Raw genomic sequence first — 20,143 nt, 5'->3', positions numbered from 1 at the left:
TGGATGTGAAAAACGAAGAGAAATATTTTCTTTTTCAATCAAGTAATACTGAGAAATGTCTAGCATAAAAAATTGAATTATTTTTCATCTAGAATTGTCTCTTATTAATGATTCGGAAATAGAAAAAACTTGGTTATGTTATTATTCTTCGTTGGTTCGTTTAATGGAAAACACTTTGCTACAAGAAATAATGGAAATTTTATAACGAATTTAATAAAATGTTTTTATCATTATATATAAAGAATTAATGGCAAGAAAAAGTTATATACAACCTCAACTCATATGGGACTACCCCCTGAATTTAAGCATATTAATTAGGGGAGGAAAAGAAACTAACAAGGATTTTCTTAGTAGCGGCGAGCGAAAAGAAAACAGTTCAGCACTAAGTCACTTTGTCTATATGGCAAATGTGAGATGCAGTGTATGGAGCGTCAATATTCTAGTATGAGAAATTAACGATTTAAGTCCTTCTTAAATGAGGCCATTTACCCATAGAGGGTGCCAGGCCCGTATAACGTTAATGATTACTAGATGATGTTTCCAAAGAGTCGTGTTGCTTGATAGTGCAGCACTAAGTGGGTGGTAAACTCCATCTAAAACTAAATATAACCATGAGACCGATAGTAAACAAGTACCGTGAGGGAAAGTTGAAAAGAACTCTGAATAGAGAGTTAAACAGTACGTGAAACTGCTTAGAGGTTAAGCCCGATGAACCTGAATATCCGTTATGGAAAATTCATCATTAAAATTGTAATATTTAAATAATATTATGAGGATAGTGTGCATTTTTTCCATATAAGGACATTGTAATCTATTAGCATATACCAAATTTATCATAAAATATAACTTATAGTTTATTCCAATTAAATTGCTTGCATTTTAACACAGAATAAATGTTATTAATTTGATAAAGTGCTGATAGATTAATATGATTACAGTGCGTTAATTTTTCGGAATTATATAATGGCATAATTATCATTGATTTTTGTGTTTATTATATGCACTTGTATGATTAACAATGCGAAAGATTCAGGATACCTTCGGGACCCGTCTTGAAACACGGACCAAGGAGTCTAACATATGTGCAAGTTATTGGGATATAAACCTAATAGCGTAATTAACTTGACTAATAATGGGATTAGTTTTTTAACTATTTATAGCTAATTAACACAATCCCGGGGCGTTCTATATAGTTATGTATAATGTATATTTATATTATTTATGCCTCTAACTGGAACGTACCTTGAGCATATATGCTGTGACCCGAAAGATGGTGAACTATACTTGATCAGGTTGAAGTCAGGGGAAACCCTGATGGAAGACCGAAACAGTTCTGACGTGCAAATCGATTGTCAGAATTGAGTATAGGGGCGAAAGACCAATCGAACCATCTAGTAGCTGGTTCCTTCCGAAGTTTCCCTCAGGATAGCTGGTGCATTTTAATATTATATAAAATAATCTTATCTGGTAAAGCGAATGATTAGAGGCCTTAGGGTCGAAACGATCTTAACCTATTCTCAAACTTTAAATGGGTAAGAACCTTAACTTTCTTGATATGAAGTTCAAGGTTATGATATAATGTGCCCAGTGGGCCACTTTTGGTAAGCAGAACTGGCGCTGTGGGATGAACCAAACGTAATGTTACGGTGCCCAAATTAACAACTCATGCAGATACCATGAAAGGCGTTGGTTGCTTAAAACAGCAGGACGGTGATCATGGAAGTCGAAATCCGCTAAGGAGTGTGTAACAACTCACCTGCCGAAGCAACTAGCCCTTAAAATGGATGGCGCTTAAGTTGTATACCTATACATTACCGCTAAAGTAGATGATTTATATTACTTGTGATATAAATTTTGAAACTTTAGTGAGTAGGAAGGTACAATGGTATGCGTAGAAGTGTTTGGCGTAAGCCTGCATGGAGCTGCCATTGGTACAGATCTTGGTGGTAGTAGCAAATAATCGAATGAGACCTTGGAGGACTGAAGTGGAGAAGGGTTTCGTGTGAACAGTGGTTGATCACGAGTTAGTCGGTCCTAAGTTCAAGGCGAAAGCCGAAAATTTTCAAGTAAAACAAAAATGCCAAATTATATAAACAAAGCGAAAATAATACACTTGAATAATTTTGAACGAAAGGGAATACGGTTCCAATTCCGTAACCTGTTGAGTATCCGTTTGTTATTAAATATGGGCCTCGTGCTCATCCTGGCAACAGGAACGACCATAAAGAAGCCGTCGAGAGATATCGGAAGAGTTTTCTTTTCTGTTTTATAGCCGTACTACCATGGAAGTCTTTCGCAGAGAGATATGGTAGATGGGCTAGAAGAGCATGACATATACTGTTGTGTCGATATTTTCTCCTCGGACCTTGAAAATTTATGGTGGGGACACGCAAACTTCTCAACAGGCCGTACCAATATCCGCAGCTGGTCTCCAAGGTGAAGAGTCTCTAGTCGATAGAATAATGTAGGTAAGGGAAGTCGGCAAATTAGATCCGTAACTTCGGGATAAGGATTGGCTCTGAAGATTGAGATAGTCGGGCTTGATTGGGAAACAATAACATGGTTTATGTGCTCGTTCTGGGTAAATAGAGTTTCTAGCATTTATGTTAGTTACTTGTTCCCCGGATAGTTTAGTTACGTAGCCAATTGTGGAACTTTCTTGCTAAAATTTTTAAGAATACTATTTGGGTTAAACCAATTAGTTCTTATTAATTATAACGATTATCAATTAACAATCAATTCAGAACTGGCACGGACTTGGGGAATCCGACTGTCTAATTAAAACAAAGCATTGTGATGGCCCTAGCGGGTGTTGACACAATGTGATTTCTGCCCAGTGCTCTGAATGTCAAAGTGAAGAAATTCAAGTAAGCGCGGGTCAACGGCGGGAGTAACTATGACTCTCTTAAGGTAGCCAAATGCCTCGTCATCTAATTAGTGACGCGCATGAATGGATTAACGACGGACGTGTTTTCCTCGAGCTCCCATTGCTACGGTCATTGTTGAGTAAATCCGCGGATTTATACGTTGAAAAACGGAGTAAAGTGTGTGTGAAGGTGTCGCGAACAAAAGTTGAAAATTTGTGAGCGAAAGAACATCGCGTGTTGTGGAAATAAACGATTTTCAATTGGAAATTTTCCACGAGGGCCACGTGTTGAGTGAGAGCGCTCTCTGCGAGAGAGGCGTTAGCCCTTTTCGTGTGGGATTCTCTCAGCGCCAGCTGATCGGTTGTGAACTTTGCTAAGGTGTGTGCATTGGATAATTTTAGTGTTGCCATACCGAGCAATTGGTGGCGCCACTGTGAATAGGTGGAGCCAGTGTGCCATAGCAACCAGCCTCTGTCAGCAAGCTAAAGTTGCTTGACTTGGTAAAAGGAGGAGCCACTTCCATTGGGTAAGTCCGATGGAAAGCGATAGCACTGCGAGCGCCATGAGCGCCAGCAGTGCGTCGAAGAAGTCTACGCGTCGCAGGCGTAAAAGCGTACTGGCTTCAAAGAGCTCGGTGCCAACGCAGGCGAAGCTGGTTGCCGTGGCGGCGAATGGAGTTCCTGAACCCGTAGGCGTGTTAGACGAGGAGTTTTCGTCGATGGATGCCCCCGTCGCTGCTGTTGCCCCCGCTGCCGCCCCCGCCGTTGCCCCCGCTGTCGCCCCCACTGTCGCCCCCGCTGTCGCCCGCGCTGTTGCCACCGCCACAGCTGCCACCGCTGCCGCTCGTGCTGGGCAAGCAGCCATGATGGCAGAGCTGTCGGCCACTCAGCGTATGGTGCGCAGCAGTTTTCGCAGCCTAGGAGGGGTGAACACGGACGAGCTCACCTTGGCTATCAGCCGTTACGACGAGCTGGTTATGGCGTTGATGCTCAGGTGTGGAGAGCTGGAGACGCGGCTGGCTATGCCACCGCCACCGACCCCGTCGATGACTACGGCGGCCAACCCTCCTCAGATGCTTCAGGCAGCACCCATTGATGCCCCGCGGACTGCAAAGGTTCGCGAGACATGGTCAGCGGTCGTGAAGTGCGACGACCCAGCGCTATCGGGGAAGGCGATAGCTGAGAAGGTGCGAAATATGGTTGCACCCTCCCTCGGAGTCAGGGTTCACGAGGTGCGTGAACTCCGGAGAGGCGATGGAGCCATTATCCGCACACCCTCAGTCGGAGAGCTGCAGAAGGTGGTGTCATCGAAGAGATTCGCCGAAGTGGGACTAAATGTTACGAGGAATGCTGCTGAGAAGCCGAAGGTAGTCGTTTACGACGTGGACACGGCCATCAGCCCGGAGGAATTCATGACGGAACTGCGGGAAAACAACTTCGATGACACGATGACGGCATCGCAATTTAAGAAGTCGGTGCACCTGTTGACTAAGGCGTGGTCGGTGACTGACGGCGCCACTGTCAATGTGACGCTGGAAGTCGATGATGGAGCGATGGCGAAGCTTGATGTGGGTCGGGTGTACATCAAGTGGTTCTCGTTCCGATGCCGATCGCAGGTCCGCACCTATGCCTGTCACAGATGCGTGGGCTTCGACCACAAGATCAGCGAGTGCCGTCAGAAGGACAACGTCTGCCGCCAGTGCGGGCAGCAGGGCCACAACGCGGCAAGGTGCCAGAACCCGGTGGACTGCCGAAATTGCCGGCATAGAGGGCGACCCTCGGGACATCATATGCTCTCGAGCGCTTGCCCAATATATGGCGCGGTGCTAGCGAGGGTGCAAGCTAGACATTAATGTTTAGCTTCATCCAAGCGAACTGTGGCCGAGGGCGAGCTGCGACCATAGAGCTTGGTGTCCGACTCAGGAGTTCAAGCTCAATGTTCGCACTGGTGCAGGAGCCGTACCTCAGCAGCGACGGGATGGATGTGCTGCCTCAAGGAATGAGGATTTACACTGACCGGCGAGGGAAGGCAGCCATCCTAGTAGATCAGCAGGATGCCATCTGTATGCCAGTGGAGACCCTCACCACAGAGTATGGCGTATGTCTGGTAGTAAAAGGGAGTTTTGGCTCAATCTTCCTTTGTTCAGCATACTGCCAATTCGATGCACCTTTGGAACCGTACCTTCGGTACATGGATGCGGTCCTGCTACAGGCTAGCAGAACCCCCGCAATCCTGGGCCTCGACGCGAATGCAGTGTCCCCCATGTGGTTTGCCAAACTCTCTCGGCATGCCGAGGGGCAAGCTAACTACAGTCGGGGTGAGCTGCTGTCTGAGTGGATGCTGGAGGCAAGAGCCGCCGCCCTAAACCAGCCAACAGAGGTGTACACGTTCGATAACTACAGAGCTCGTAGTGATATCGACGTGACAATCGTCAACGAGGCAGCATCTATGTGGGCCACATATGAGTGGAGAGTGGACGAGTGGGAGTTGAGTGACCACAACATCATTACTGTTGTGGCCGAAACAACCTCCACGAGCGCAGTTGAGAGCATAGCTCCTGTGCCGTCCTGGAACCTCTCCAATGCACGTTGGCGATTGTTCGAGGAGGAGATGGTGAGTAGAACAGCCGAACTTCCGGGAAGCTTCTCTGAGTCGCCGTTGGACCAGCAGGTTTCCACCCTGCGCAGTATCGTGCATGATGTGTGCGATATTGCGTTGGGTAGAAAATCGCCTAGATCGCCCAGCAGGAGAGCACGTTGGTGGACTGCCGACCTGAGCGCTGCGAGGCGCGAAGTTCGGAGACTTCGTCGCCGACTCCAGGATGCACGGCATCGTGATGACGATGTTGCTGCAGAGCCTTTAGTAGTCGAGCTGAGACGGACCTCAGCCAACTACAAAAGGCTCATTGGGAGGGCGAAAATGGACGATTGGAAACGCTTCGTGGGAGATCATGCCGATGATCCATGGGGGCGCGTCTACAAATTTTGCCGAGGTCGAAGAAAGTGCACGGAGATTGGGTGCCTCCGCGTGAATGGCGAGCTGATCACCGATTGGGGTGATTGTGCACGAGTGCTCCTTCGCAACTTTTTCCCAGTTGCGGAGTCCGAAGCACCGACTGCCATCGTGGAGGAAGACCCACCGGCCCTTGAAACACTCGAGATTGATGTCTGTGTTGGCCGACTGAAGAGCAGGCGTTCGCCTGGCTTGGACGGCATCAATGGCACTATTTGTAAGGCAGTCTGGCGCGCCGTACCTCAGCACCTGGCAGCGTTGTACTCCCGTTGCATCCGATCGGGATACTTTCCCAGCGAGTGGAAGTGCCCACGAGTAGTGGCGCTACTCAAGGGACCCGAGAAGGACAAGTGTGAGCCCTCCTCATACAGGGGAATTTGCTTACTGCCAGTTTTTGGCAAGGTGCTTGAGGCAATCATGGTGAATCGTGTAAGAGAAGTTCTTCCGGAAGGCTGCAGATGGCAGTTCGGTTTTCGCCAAGGACGTTGTGTGGAGGATGCTTGGAGACACGTGAAGAGCAGTGTTGACGCCAGTCCAGCGCAATACGTGCTCGGCACATTCGTGGACTTCAAAGGAGCATTTGACAACGTCGAATGGAGTGCTGTACTGCGCCGACTAGCCGACTTGGGATGCCGGGAAATAAGCTTGTGGCAGAGCTTTTTCGCCGGCCGAAGAGCAGTAATCCGAAGCAGTTCCGGTGCAGTGAATGTGCCGGTAACTAGAGGTTGCCCGCAGGGGTCAATCAGCGGCCCATTTATTTGGGACATGCTGATGGATGTACTGCTTCAGCGCCTCGAGCCGTATTGCCTGCTAAGTGCATACGCGGATGACCTGCTTCTTCTCATCGAGGGAAACTCCCGAGCCGTGCTAGAGGAAAAAGGAGCGCAACTGATGTCCATCGTTGAAACGTGGGGAGCGGAAATAGGCGTTGCCGTTTCGACCAGCAAGACGGTAATAATGCTGCTCAAAGGTACCTTGAGACGTGCGCCCACGGTAAGATTCGCTGGAGCGAACCTGCCGTATGTGCGCAGCTGTCGGTACCTTGGCATCACGGTCAGTGAAGGAATGAAATTCCTCACGCATATAGCTTCGCTTCGCCAGCGGATGACCGGAGTCGTTGGAGCATTGGCGCGTGTGCTACGAGTCGACTGGGGCTTCAGTCCTCGAGCCAGGCGGACCATATATGCGGGACTCATGGCACCTTGTGTGCTATTTGGTGCCTCGGTATGGTATGACACCGCCGCACAGGTAGCTGCCAGGAGGCGACTATCCTCCTGCCATAGACTGATCCTGCTTGGATGTCTATCGGTATGCCGAACAGTGTCCACCGCGGCACTGCAGGTTCTTGCTGGAGCCCCCCCGCTTGACTTGGCCGCTAAGAAATTAGCGGTCAAATACAAGCTGAAGCGTGGATACCCGCTGGAGGAGAACGACTGGCTCTATGGCGAGGACATTACGCGTCTAAGCCGTGAGCAAAAAGAGATTCGCCTAGAGGAATGCTTGCTATTGAGTTGGCAGAGCAGATGGGATGACGACAGCGAACCAGGACGGGTGACGCACAGGTTCATCCCGGATGTCACCCTCGTCTATCGGGATCCGAATTTTGGTTTCTCGATGATGGCGTCTTTCTTGCTCACTGGGCACGGGTCGTTCAACGCATTTCTGCATGGGAGAGCCCTTAGCGATACCACTGCTTGCGCATGTGGTGATCCATACGAGGACTGGATGCACGTGTTGTGCGCCTGCCCTCTATATGCAGATCTGCGAGACCTCGATGGACTTGGAGTGCAGCGTGTTGGCGAGGACTGGACATTCGAAAGAATCCTGGAGGATCGGGAGAGAACGCAACGGCTGGTTGTGTTCGCTGAGTTGGTGTTCCACAGAAGAAGAGGCAGATAGCCTGACGCCGTGCCGTGTGGTTAGCGGGCGAGAATACTGCCACAGCTTGCCGCAGCTTGTCGTAGAAGGCGACTAATGCGGCAATAGGTCACTCCGCCCGTGCTTGTCGGAGCCAAAGAGTGAGGCCGACCGAGCCTCTAATTTTCGGTACCACGGGTTGAGCAGTTCCAAGACTGCTCATTGAGGTTGGCCCCCTTGTGGGAGTATCGTGGTGGCTGTGGTTGGTACCCATATCGCGGGTAGAGCCTTCATGCTCGACGTTTGAGTAACGGCGCGGGTTGCGCAACACTCGGGTGCTGTGACCCATAGAACAGTAGAGATTTTAGGTAGATCTCGCTCCTCAGCAAGGGGGAGTGCTTGCCCGGCAAGCAAGCACTCGAATTGCTACCGGGGTGGTCGCTATGTACATAGCTATAGCTTCCAGACCGGGACGTTTTGTTCAGCGTATTGGACACATGCATCATATGCTCACTTGTGGGTGTATAGGGTGCCGTGGTTGTAATCCCTTCAATGTGGAACACGCCACGTAAAACAAGTTCGGAGGGATCCGATTCATACACTGTCCCTATCTACTATCTAGCGAAACCACAGCCAAGGGAACGGGCTTGGAATAATTAGCGGGGAAAGAAGACCCTTTTGAGCTTGACTCTAATCTGGCAGTGTAAGGAGACATAAGAGGTGTAGAATAAGTGGGAGATATTAGACCTCGGTTTGGTATCGTCAATGAAATACCACTACTCTTATTGTTTCCTTACTTACTTGATTAAATGGAACGTGTATCATTTCCTAGCCATTATACGGATATATTTATTATATCTTATGGTATTGGGTTTTGATGCAAGCTTCTTGATCAAAGTATCACGAGTTTGTTATATAATCGCAAACAAATTCTTTAATAAAACGATGCATTTATGTATTTTTGATTTGAAAATTTGGTATAACTCCAATTACTCAGGTATGATCCAATTCAAGGACATTGCCAGGTAGGGAGTTTGACTGGGGCGGTACATCTCTCAAATAATAACGGAGGTGTCCCAAGGCCAGCTCAGTGCGGACAGAAACCACACATAGAGCAAAAGGGCAAATGCTGACTTGATCTCGGTGTTCAGTACACACAGGGACAGCAAAAGCTCGGCCTATCGATCCTTTTGGTTTAAAGAGTTTTTAACAAGAGGTGTCAGAAAAGTTACCATAGGGATAACTGGCTTGTGGCGGCCAAGCGTTCATAGCGACGTCGCTTTTTGATCCTTCGATGTCGGCTCTTCCTATCATTGTGAAGCAAAATTCACCAAGCGTTGGATTGTTCACCCATGCAAGGGAACGTGAGCTGGGTTTAGACCGTCGTGAGACAGGTTAGTTTTACCCTACTAATGACAAAACGTTGTTGCGACAGCATTCCTGCGTAGTACGAGAGGAACCGCAGGTACGGACCAATGGCACAATACTTGTTCGAGCGAACAGTGGTATGACGCTACGTCCGTTGGATTATGCCTGAACGCCTCTAAGGTCGTATCCGTGCTGGACTGCAATGATAAATAAGGGGCAATTTGCATTGTATGGCTTCTAAACCATTTAAAGTTTATAATTTACTTTATAAACGACAATGGATGTGATGCCAATGTAATTTGTAACATAGTAAATTGGGAGGATCTTCGATCACCTGATGCCGCGCTAGTTACATATAAAAGCATTATTTAATACAATGACAAAGCCTAGAATCAATTGTAAACGACTTTTGTAACAGGCAAGGTGTTGTAAGTGGTTGAGCAGCTGCCATACTGCGATCCACTGAAGCTTATCCTTTGCTTGATGATTCGATATAAAATATATAAGTACTTTTATCATGTACTTATAATGGGTGCCCAGAGTGCCCAGAATAGTAGCCAGTAGCCAAATGCTTTGTCATCAATTTAGTGACACGCATATGAAATCAAGTAAAGTTGCCAAGACGCATATGATAATGTCCCTATCATATTAAAGAACTAAAGAACTTAAAGAAATCAAGTAAAGTTGCCAAATGCTTTGTCATCAAATTAGTGACGCATATGATATTGTCCCTATCTAATTATAGAAATAAAGAACTTAAAGAACTCAAGTAAAGTTGCCAAAACGCATATGATAATGTCCCTATCATATTAAAGAACTAAAGAACTTAAAGAAATCAAGTAAAGTTGCCAAGACTCATATGATAATGTCCCTATCATATTAAAGAACTAAAGAACTTAAAGAAATCAAGTAAAGTTGCCAAATGCTTTGTCATCAAATTAGTGACGCATATGATATTGTCCCTATCTAATTATAGAAATAAAGAACTTAAAGAACTCAAGTAAAGTTGCCAAGACGCATATGATAATGTCCCTATCATATTAAAGAACTAAAGAACTTAAAGAAATCAAGTCAAGTTGCCAAATGCTTTGTCATCAAATTAGTGACGCATATGATATTGTCCCTATCTAATTATAGAAATAAAGAACTTAAAGAACTCAAGTAAAGTTGCCAAGACGCATATGATATTGTCCCTATCTAATTATAGAAATAAAGAACTTAAAGAAATCAAGTAAAGTTGCCAAGACGCATATGATATTGTCCCTATCATATTATAGATATAAAGAACTTAAAGAAATCAAGTAAAGTTGCCAAATGCTTTGTCATCAAATTAGTGACGCATATGATATTGTCCCTATCTAATTATAGAAATAAAGAACTTAAAGAACTCAAGTAAAGTTGCCAAAACGCATATGATAATGTCCCTATCATATTAAAGAACTAAAGAACTTAAAGAAATCAAGTAAAGTTGCCAAGACGCATATGATATTGTCCCTATCATATTAAAGAAATAAAGAACTTAAAGAAATCAAGTAAAGTTGCCAATACGCATATGATATTGTCCCTATCATATAAATATAGGATAAATGTATATAATTATATATAAAGAAAAATATATGAAATATCCGTATATTTATTAACTAAAGAACTTAAAGAAATCAAGTAAAGTTGCCAAGACGCATATGATAATGTCCCTATCATATTAAAGAAATAAAGAACTTAAAGAAATCAAGTAAAGTTGCCAAGACGCATATGATATTGTCCCTATCTAATTATAGAAATAAAGAACTTAAAGAAATCAAGTAAAGTTGCCAAGACGCATATGATAATGTCCCTATCATATTAAAGAACTAAAGAACTTAAAGAAATCAAGTAAAGTTGCCAAGACGCATATGATAATGTCCCTATCATATTAAAGAACTAAAGAACTTAAAGAAATCAAGTAAAGTTGCCAAGACGCATATGATATTGTCCCTATCATATTAAAGAAATAAAGAACTTAAAGAAATCAAGTAAAGTTGCCAAATGCTTTGTCATCAAATTAGTGACGCATATGATATTGTCCCTATCTAATTATAGAAATAAAGAACTTAAAGAACTCAAGTAAAGTTGCCAAGACGCATATGATAATGTCCCTATCATATTAAAGAACTAAAGAACTTAAAGAAATCAAGTAAAGTTGCCAAGACGCATATGATATTGTCCCTATCATATTAAAGAAATAAAGAACTTAAAGAAATCAAGTAAAGTTGCCAAGACGCATATGATATTGTCCCTATCATATAAATATAGGATAAATGTATATAATTATATATAAAGAAAAATATATGAAATATCCGTATATTTATTGAACAATATAAGGAAATTATATATAAAACATATGAAAAGGAATATTTATTGTATGTATAAAAGAAAAAATTCAGAAATACTCCTATATTCTCTTAGTATTATAGAGAAAACCCATATAAGTGAGAGGTATTAGTAGTGTAAACGACGCTTTGATCGACAGAGGGTTCAAAAACTACTATAGGTAGGCAGTGGTTGCCGACCTCTCGTATTGTTCAAAACTTATGTATTCATATGATTTTGACAATAATATAAGGAAATTAATTATAAAACATATGAAAAGGAATATTTATTGTATGTATAAAAGAAAAAATTCAGAAATACTCCTATATTCTCTTAGTATTATAGAGAAAACCCATATAAGTGAGAGGTATTAGTAGTGTAAACGACGCTTTGATCGACAGAGGGTTCAAAAACTACTATAGGTAGGCAGTGGTTGCCGACCTCTCGTATTGTTCAAAACTTATGTATTCATATGATTTTGACAATAATATAAGGAAATTAATTATAAAACATATGAAAATGAATATTTATTATATGTATAAAGGAAAAAAATCAGAAATACTCCTATATTCTCTTAGTATTATAGAGAAAACCCATATAAGTGAGAGGTATTAGTAGTGTAAACGACGCTCTGATCGACAGAGGGTTCAAAAACTACTATAGGTAGGCAGTGGTTGCCGACCTCTCGTATTGTTCAAAACTTATGTATTCATATGATTTTGACAATAATATAAGGAAATTAATTATAAAACATATGAAAATGAATATTTATTATATGTATAAAGGAAAAAATTCAGAAATACTCCTATATTCTCTTAGTATTATAGAGAAAACCCATATAAGTGAGAGGTATTAGTAGTGTAAACGACGCTTTGATCGACAGAGGGTTCAAAAACTACTATAGGTAGGCAGTGGTTGCCGACCTCTCGTATTGTTCAAAACTTATGTATTCATATGATTTTGACAATAATATAAGGAAATTAATTATAAAACATATGAAAATGAATATTTATTATATGTATAAAGGAAAAAAATCAGAAATACTCCTATATTCTCTTAGTATTATAGAGAAAACCCATATAAGTGAGAGGTATTAGTAGTGTAAACGACGCTCTGATCGACAGAGGGTTCAAAAACTACTATAGGTAGGCAGTGGTTGCCGACCTCTCGTATTGTTCAAAACTTATGTATTCATATGATTTTGACAATAATATAAGGAAATTAAATATAAAACATATGAAAATGAGCAATTATCATATGATTAATGGAAAAAATAATTCATTTATATATGAATAAAGGAAAATTCTCTTAATATATAAGAGAATAGCACGTGTTGGGTGGCAAACAGAATTGAAAATACCCGCTTTGAGGACAGCGGGTTCAAAAACTACTATAGGTAGGCAGTGGTTGCCGACCTCATGCATTATTCGAAATATATATTTCGGATCATGATGATTTAAATTTGGTTACTTACAAATAAAGTATATTATTATCCGTACAAATTTGTTTCTCAGTTCTTATGAACATGGGACTTGGCTCCGCGGTTAATAGGAATATACGACTTTAGATAATATCGTTGAAACAACAGTCAAGTTTCTATTATACATAGAATAACAAATCGTTTCCATATATTATCGTTAATTTTTGGAGGCAGGCAAATTTATTGTTATTTATTTAATAATATATTACCTGCCGTAAAGTTGGAAAATTATATCGTTACCGCGGTATAATATATATATTCATATTTATTACATGATGGAAAAATTACAAAATTTTTAATATAGAAATCATATGCGCTCGGTTTTACGTTATGTATTACCAGAGAGTTATATGGATAAAGATAAATTTTAAATTTATCATCAAATTGCAAATGATTTAACTCAATATTTATATTGGTTAAACAAAAATTGTACATGTGTGGATACAATAATTATGTATGTTGGAAACAAAATGATATTTTAGAATGAAATATGTATAATATAAATACAAAATTATAGAAATATATATTATTGAACTTGTTAATAATGGTGAAACAAGTATAAAAATATAATGGAATATACGAATACGAATGCTATATAAAAATGGCCGTAATCGAATTAAAAGAGATTTAAAATTTTACCCAAAGGCAAAATATTGAAGTATTTTTCAATATGATATAATAAATGGAATTATATAAAATGGAAATCTATAATATTTATATTGCTTATTTCAATTCGAAAAATATGAATGGAATATGAAGAAAGAAACATTATTCTGGTTGATCCTGCCAGTAGTTATATGCTTGTCTCAAAGATTAAGCCATGCATGTCTAAGTACACACGAATTAAAAGTGAAACCGCAAAAGGCTCATTATATCAGTTATGGTTCCTTAGATCGTTAACAGTTACTTGGATAACTGTGGTAATTCTAGAGCTAATACATGCAATTAAAACATGAACCTTATGGGACATGTGCTTTTATTAGGCTAAAACCAAGCGATCGCAAGATCGTTATATTGGTTGAACTCTAGATAACATGCAGATCGTATGGTCTTGTACCGACGACAGATCTTTCAAATGTCTGCCCTATCAACTTTTGATGGTAGTATCTAGGACTACCATGGTTGCAACGGGTAACGGGGAATCAGGGTTCGATTCCGGAGAGGGAGCCTGAGAAACGGCTACCACATCTAAGGAAGGCAGCAGGCGCGTAAATTACCCACTCCCAGCTCGGGGAGGTAGTGACGAAAAATAACAATACAGGACTCATATCCGAGGCCCTGTAATTGGAATGAGTACACTTTAAATCCTTTAACAAGGACCAATTGGAGGGCAAGTCTGGTGCCAGCAGCCGCGGTAATTCCAGCTCCAATAGCGTATATTAAAGTTGTTGCGGTTAAAACGTTCGTAGTTGAACTTGTGCTTCATACGGGTAGTACAACTTACAATTGTGGTTAGTACTATACCTTTATGTATGTAAGCGTATTACCGGTGGAGTTCTTATATGTGATTAAATACTTGTATTTTTTCATATGTTCCTCCTATTTAAAAACCTGCATTAGTGCTCTTAAACGAGTGTTATTGTGGGCCGGTACTATTACTTTGAACAAATTAGAGTGCTTAAAGCAGGCTTCAAATGCCTGAATATTCTGTGCATGGGATAATGAAATAAGACCTCTGTTCTGCTTTCATTGGTTTTCAGATCAAGAGGTAATGATTAATAGAAGCAGTTTGGGGGCATTAGTATTACGACGCGAGAGGTGAAATTCTTGGACCGTCGTAAGACTAACTTAAGCGAAAGCATTTGCCAAAGATGTTTTCATTAATCAAGAACGAAAGTTAGAGGTTCGAAGGCGATCAGATACCGCCCTAGTTCTAACCATAAACGATGCCAGCTAGCAATTGGGTGTAGCTACTTTTATGGCTCTCTCAGTCGCTTCCCGGGAAACCAAAGCTTTTGGGCTCCGGGGGAAGTATGGTTGCAAAGCTGAAACTTAAAGGAATTGACGGAAGGGCACCACCAGGAGTGGAGCCTGCGGCTTAATTTGACTCAACACGGGAAAACTTACCAGGTCCGAACATAAGTGTGTAAGACAGATTGATAGCTCTTTCTCGAATCTATGGGTGGTGGTGCATGGCCGTTCTTAGTTCGTGGAGTGATTTGTCTGGTTAATTCCGATAACGAACGAGACTCAAATATATTAAATAGATATCTTCAGGATTATGGTGCTGAAGCTTATATAGCCTTCATTCATGGTGGCAGTAAAATGTTTATTGTGTTTGAATGTGTTTATGTAAGTGGAGCCGTACCTGTTGGTTTGTCCCATTATAAGGACACTAGCTTCTTAAATGGACAAATTGCGTCTAGCAATAATGAGATTGAGCAATAACAGGTCTGTGATGCCCTTAGATGTCCTGGGCTGCACGCGCGCTACAATGAAAGTATCAACGTGTATTTCCTAGACCGAGAGGTCCGGGTAAACCGCTGAACCACTTTCATGCTTGGGATTGTGAACTGAAACTGTTCACATGAACTTGGAATTCCCAGTAAGTGTGAGTCATTAACTCGCATTGATTACGTCCCTGCCCTTTGTACACACCGCCCGTCGCTACTACCGATTGAATTATTTAGTGAGGTCTCCGGACGTGATCACTGTGACGCCTTGCGTGTTACGGTTGTTTCGCAAAAGTTGACCGAACTTGATTATTTAGAGGAAGTAAAAGTCGTAACAAGGTTTCCGTAGGTGAACCTGCGGAAGGATCATTATTGTATAAAATCCTTACCGTTAATAAAAATTTGTTATAATACAAATACATTTTGAATTTACCAAAATTACTTACCAAATTACCAAATTAAAAAATTTACCAAATTTATATTACCATATTATCAAATTTACCAGATTACGAATTTTTACAAAAGCAAAGCGCATAATATGATATGATTATAGAACGAAACGATTCAATTGAATCAAATTAAAAATATATATATAAATATATATTAAAATAAAAGTTAAAATCAAAATAAAATGAATCTGATGGGTTTTTATTTATATGAGGCTTTGGCAACCTCATAAGATTTTAACATGTTGTGTAATGGCGGGCACAACAAAAAAAAATATTATATATATGTGGCTTTGAAATGTAAAAATAAAACTTCGAATATTGGAGAGATCGAAGATATCAAATTCGAAAATGGAAATCGAATTAAAACATTAAAAATAATGGTTATCAAAATAATTTGTTAATATAAAATGGTGAACTTTGTGTGTATATGGACCATAATATACACGCGTTGCGAATATGTATTGTTCATCTTAGTTATGAGCATACGTTGGCTAATGCAACAACCTAAAATATACAATGTTGTACCTGGTACCCATCAGGTTAATGTTTTATATAAATTGCAGTATGTATCGCCCAAACATAGTTAAATATAAACCGTAAATAACCAGATTATATGATACATAATGCTTATATGAAACTAAGACATTTCGCAGCATTTATTTTAGGTATAAAAATACATTTATTGAAGGAATTGATATATGCCAGTAAAATGGTGTATTTTTAATTTCTTTCAATAAAAACAAAATTGACATTATATAAAAATGAATTATAAAACTCTAAGCGGTGGATCACTCGGCTCATGGGTCGATGAAGAACGCAGCAAACTGTGCGTCATCGTGTGAACTGCAGGACACATGAACATCGACATTTTGAACGCATATCGCAGTCCATGCTGTTATGTACTTTAATTAATTTTATAGTGCTGCTTGGACTACATATGGTTGAGGGTTGTAAGACTATGCTAATTAAGTTGTTTATAAATTTTATAAGCATATGGTATATTATTGGATAAAATAATAATATTTTTATTCATAATATTAAAAAATATATATGAAAAACATTATCTCACATTTGGATGTGAAAAACGAAGAGAAATATTTTCTTTTTCAATCAAGTAATACTGAGAAATGTCTAGCATAAAAAATTGAATTATTTTTCATCTAGAATTGTCTCTTATTAATGATTCGGAAATAGAAAAAACTTGGTTATGTTATTATTCTTCGTTGGTTCGTTTAATGGAAAACACTTTGCTACAAGAAATAATGGAAATTTTATAACGAATTTAATAAAATGTTTTTATCATTATATATAAAGAATTAATGGCAAGAAAAAGTTATATACAACCTCAACTCATATGGGACTACCCCCTGAATTTAAGCATATTAATTAGGGGAGGAAAAGAAACTAACAAGGATTTTCTTAGTAGCGGCGAGCGAAAAGAAAACAGTTCAGCACTAAGTCACTTTGTCTATATGGCAAATGTGAGATGCAGTGTATGGAGCGTCAATATTCTAGTATGAGAAATTAACGATTTAAGTCCTTCTTAAATGAGGCCATTTACCCATAGAGGGTGCCAGGCCCGTATAACGTTAATGATTACTAGATGATGTTTCCAAAGAGTCGTGTTGCTTGATAGTGCAGCACTAAGTGGGTGGTAAACTCCATCTAAAACTAAATATAACCATGAGACCGATAGTAAACAAGTACCGTGAGGGAAAGTTGAAAAGAACTCTGAATAGAGAGTTAAACAGTACGTGAAACTGCTTAGAGGTTAAGCCCGATGAACCTGAATATCCGTTATGGAAAATTCATCATTAAAATTGTAATATTTAAATAATATTATGAGGATAGTGTGCATTTTTTCCATATAAGGACATTGTAATCTATTAGCATATACCAAATTTATCATAAAATATAACTTATAGTTTATTCCAATTAAATTGCTTGCATTTTAACACAGAATAAATGTTATTAATTTGATAAAGTGCTGATAGATTAATATGATTACAGTGCGTTAATTTTTCGGAATTATATAATGGCATAATTATCATTGATTTTTGTGTTTATTATATGCACTTGTATGATTAACAATGCGAAAGATTCAGGATACCTTCGGGACCCGTCTTGAAACACGGACCAAGGAGTCTAACATATGTGCAAGTTATTGGGATATAAACCTAATAGCGTAATTAACTTGACTAATAATGGGATTAGTTTTTTAACTATTTATAGCTAATTAACACAATCCCGGGGCGTTCTATATAGTTATGTATAATGTATATTTATATTATTTATGCCTCTAACTGGAACGTACCTTGAGCATATATGCTGTGACCCGAAAGATGGTGAACTATACTTGATCAGGTTGAAGTCAGGGGAAACCCTGATGGAAGACCGAAACAGTTCTGACGTGCAAATCGATTGTCAGAATTGAGTATAGGGGCGAAAGACCAATCGAACCATCTAGTAGCTGGTTCCTTCCGAAGTTTCCCTCAGGATAGCTGGTGCATTTTAATATTATATAAAATAATCTTATCTGGTAAAGCGAATGATTAGAGGCCTTAGGGTCGAAACGATCTTAACCTATTCTCAAACTTTAAATGGGTAAGAACCTTAACTTTCTTGATATGAAGTTCAAGGTTATGATATAATGTGCCCAGTGGGCCACTTTTGGTAAGCAGAACTGGCGCTGTGGGATGAACCAAACGTAATGTTACGGTGCCCAAATTAACAACTCATGCAGATACCATGAAAGGCGTTGGTTGCTTAAAACAGCAGGACGGTGATCATGGAAGTCGAAATCCGCTAAGGAGTGTGTAACAACTCACCTGCCGAAGCAACTAGCCCTTAAAATGGATGGCGCTTAAGTTGTATACCTATACATTACCGCTAAAGTAGATGATTTATATTACTTGTGATATAAATTTTGAAACTTTAGTGAGTAGGAAGGTACAATGGTATGCGTAGAAGTGTTTGGCGTAAGCCTGCATGGAGCTGCCATTGGTACAGATCTTGGTGGTAGTAGCAAATAATCGAATGAGACCTTGGAGGACTGAAGTGGAGAAGGGTTTCGTGTGAACAGTGGTTGATCACGAGTTAGTCGGTCCTAAGTTCAAGGCGAAAGCCGAAAATTTTCAAGTAAAACAAAAATGCCAAATTATATAAACAAAGCGAAAATAATACACTTGAATAATTTTGAACGAAAGGGAATACGGTTCCAATTCCGTAACCTGTTGAGTATCCGTTTGTTATTAAATATGGGCCTCGTGCTCATCCTGGCAACAGGAACGACCATAAAGAAGCCGTCGAGAGATATCGGAAGAGTTTTCTTTTCTGTTTTATAGCCGTACTACCATGGAAGTCTTTCGCAGAGAGATATGGTAGATGGGCTAGAAGAGCATGACATATACTGTTGTGTCGATATTTTCTCCTCGGACCTTGAAAATTTATGGTGGGGACACGCAAACTTCTCAACAGGCCGTACCAATATCCGCAGCTGGTCTCCAAGGTGAAGAGTCTCTAGTCGATAGAATAATGTAGGTAAGGGAAGTCGGCAAATTAGATCCGTAACTTCGGGATAAGGATTGGCTCTGAAGATTGAGATAGTCGGGCTTGATTGGGAAACAATAACATGGTTTATGTGCTCGTTCTGGGTAAATAGAGTTTCTAGCATTTATGTTAGTTACTTGTTCCCCGGATAGTTTAGTTACGTAGCCAATTGTGGAACTTTCTTGCTAAAATTTTTAAGAATACTATTTGGGTTTAAACCAATTAGTTCTTATTAATTATAACGATTATCAATTAACAATCAATTCAGAACTGGCACGGACTTGGGGAATCCGACTGTCTAATTAAAACAAAGCATTGTGATGGCCCTAGCGGGTGTTGACACAATGTGATTTCTGCCCAGTGCTCTGAATGTCAAAGTGAAGAAATTCAAGTAAGCGCGGGTCAACGGCGGGAGTAACTATGACTCTCTTAAGGTAGCCAAATGCCTCGTCATCTAATTAGTGACGCGCATGAATGGATTAACGACGGACGTGTTTCCTCGAGCTCCCATTGCTTACGGTCATTGTGAGTAAATCCGCGGATTTATACGTTGAAAAACGGAGTAAAGTGGTGTGAAGGTGTCGCGAACAAAGTTGAAAATTTGTGAGCGAAAGAACATCGCGTGTTGTGGAAATAAACGATTTTCAATTGGAAATTTTCCACGAGGGCCACGTGTTGAGTGAGAGCGCTCTCTGCGAGAGAGGCGTTAGCCCTTTTCGTGTGGGATTCCCTCAGCGCCAGCTGATCGGTTGTGAACTTTGCTAAGGTGTGTGCATTGGATAATTTTTAGTGTTGCCATACCGAGCAATTGGTGGCGCC

General features: G+C 40.6%; 2 non-coding genes and 2 pseudogenes across 2 annotated transcripts; all 4 read left to right on the top strand.

Annotated features, from left to right (window-relative positions):
* The first annotated feature begins 268 nt into the window (after positions 1-268).
* LOC113564729 lies at positions 269-9,596 on the top strand (annotated as a pseudogene).
* Positions 9,597-13,703: 4,107 nt separating this feature from the next.
* Positions 13,704-15,698, top strand: LOC113564725. The gene has a single exon (XR_003408263.1). It is a non-coding gene; the product is annotated as a small subunit ribosomal RNA (ribosomal RNA).
* An 849-nt stretch (positions 15,699-16,547) lies between these two features.
* Positions 16,548-16,726, top strand: LOC6556309. Its single transcript, XR_046954.1, has one exon. It is a non-coding gene; the product is annotated as a 5.8S ribosomal RNA (ribosomal RNA).
* Positions 16,727-17,115: 389 nt separating this feature from the next.
* LOC113564730 lies at positions 17,116-19,855 on the top strand (annotated as a pseudogene).
* The last annotated feature ends 288 nt before the right edge of the window (positions 19,856-20,143 follow it).

Source organism: Drosophila erecta, unplaced genomic scaffold, assembly GCF_003286155.1.
Source record: "Drosophila erecta strain 14021-0224.00,06,07 unplaced genomic scaffold, DereRS2 tig00000429-arrow-arrow-pilon, whole genome shotgun sequence".
Lineage (NCBI taxonomy): Eukaryota > Metazoa > Arthropoda > Insecta > Diptera > Drosophilidae > Drosophila > Drosophila erecta.
This window is presented reverse-complemented; position numbering and strand designations above follow the sequence as displayed.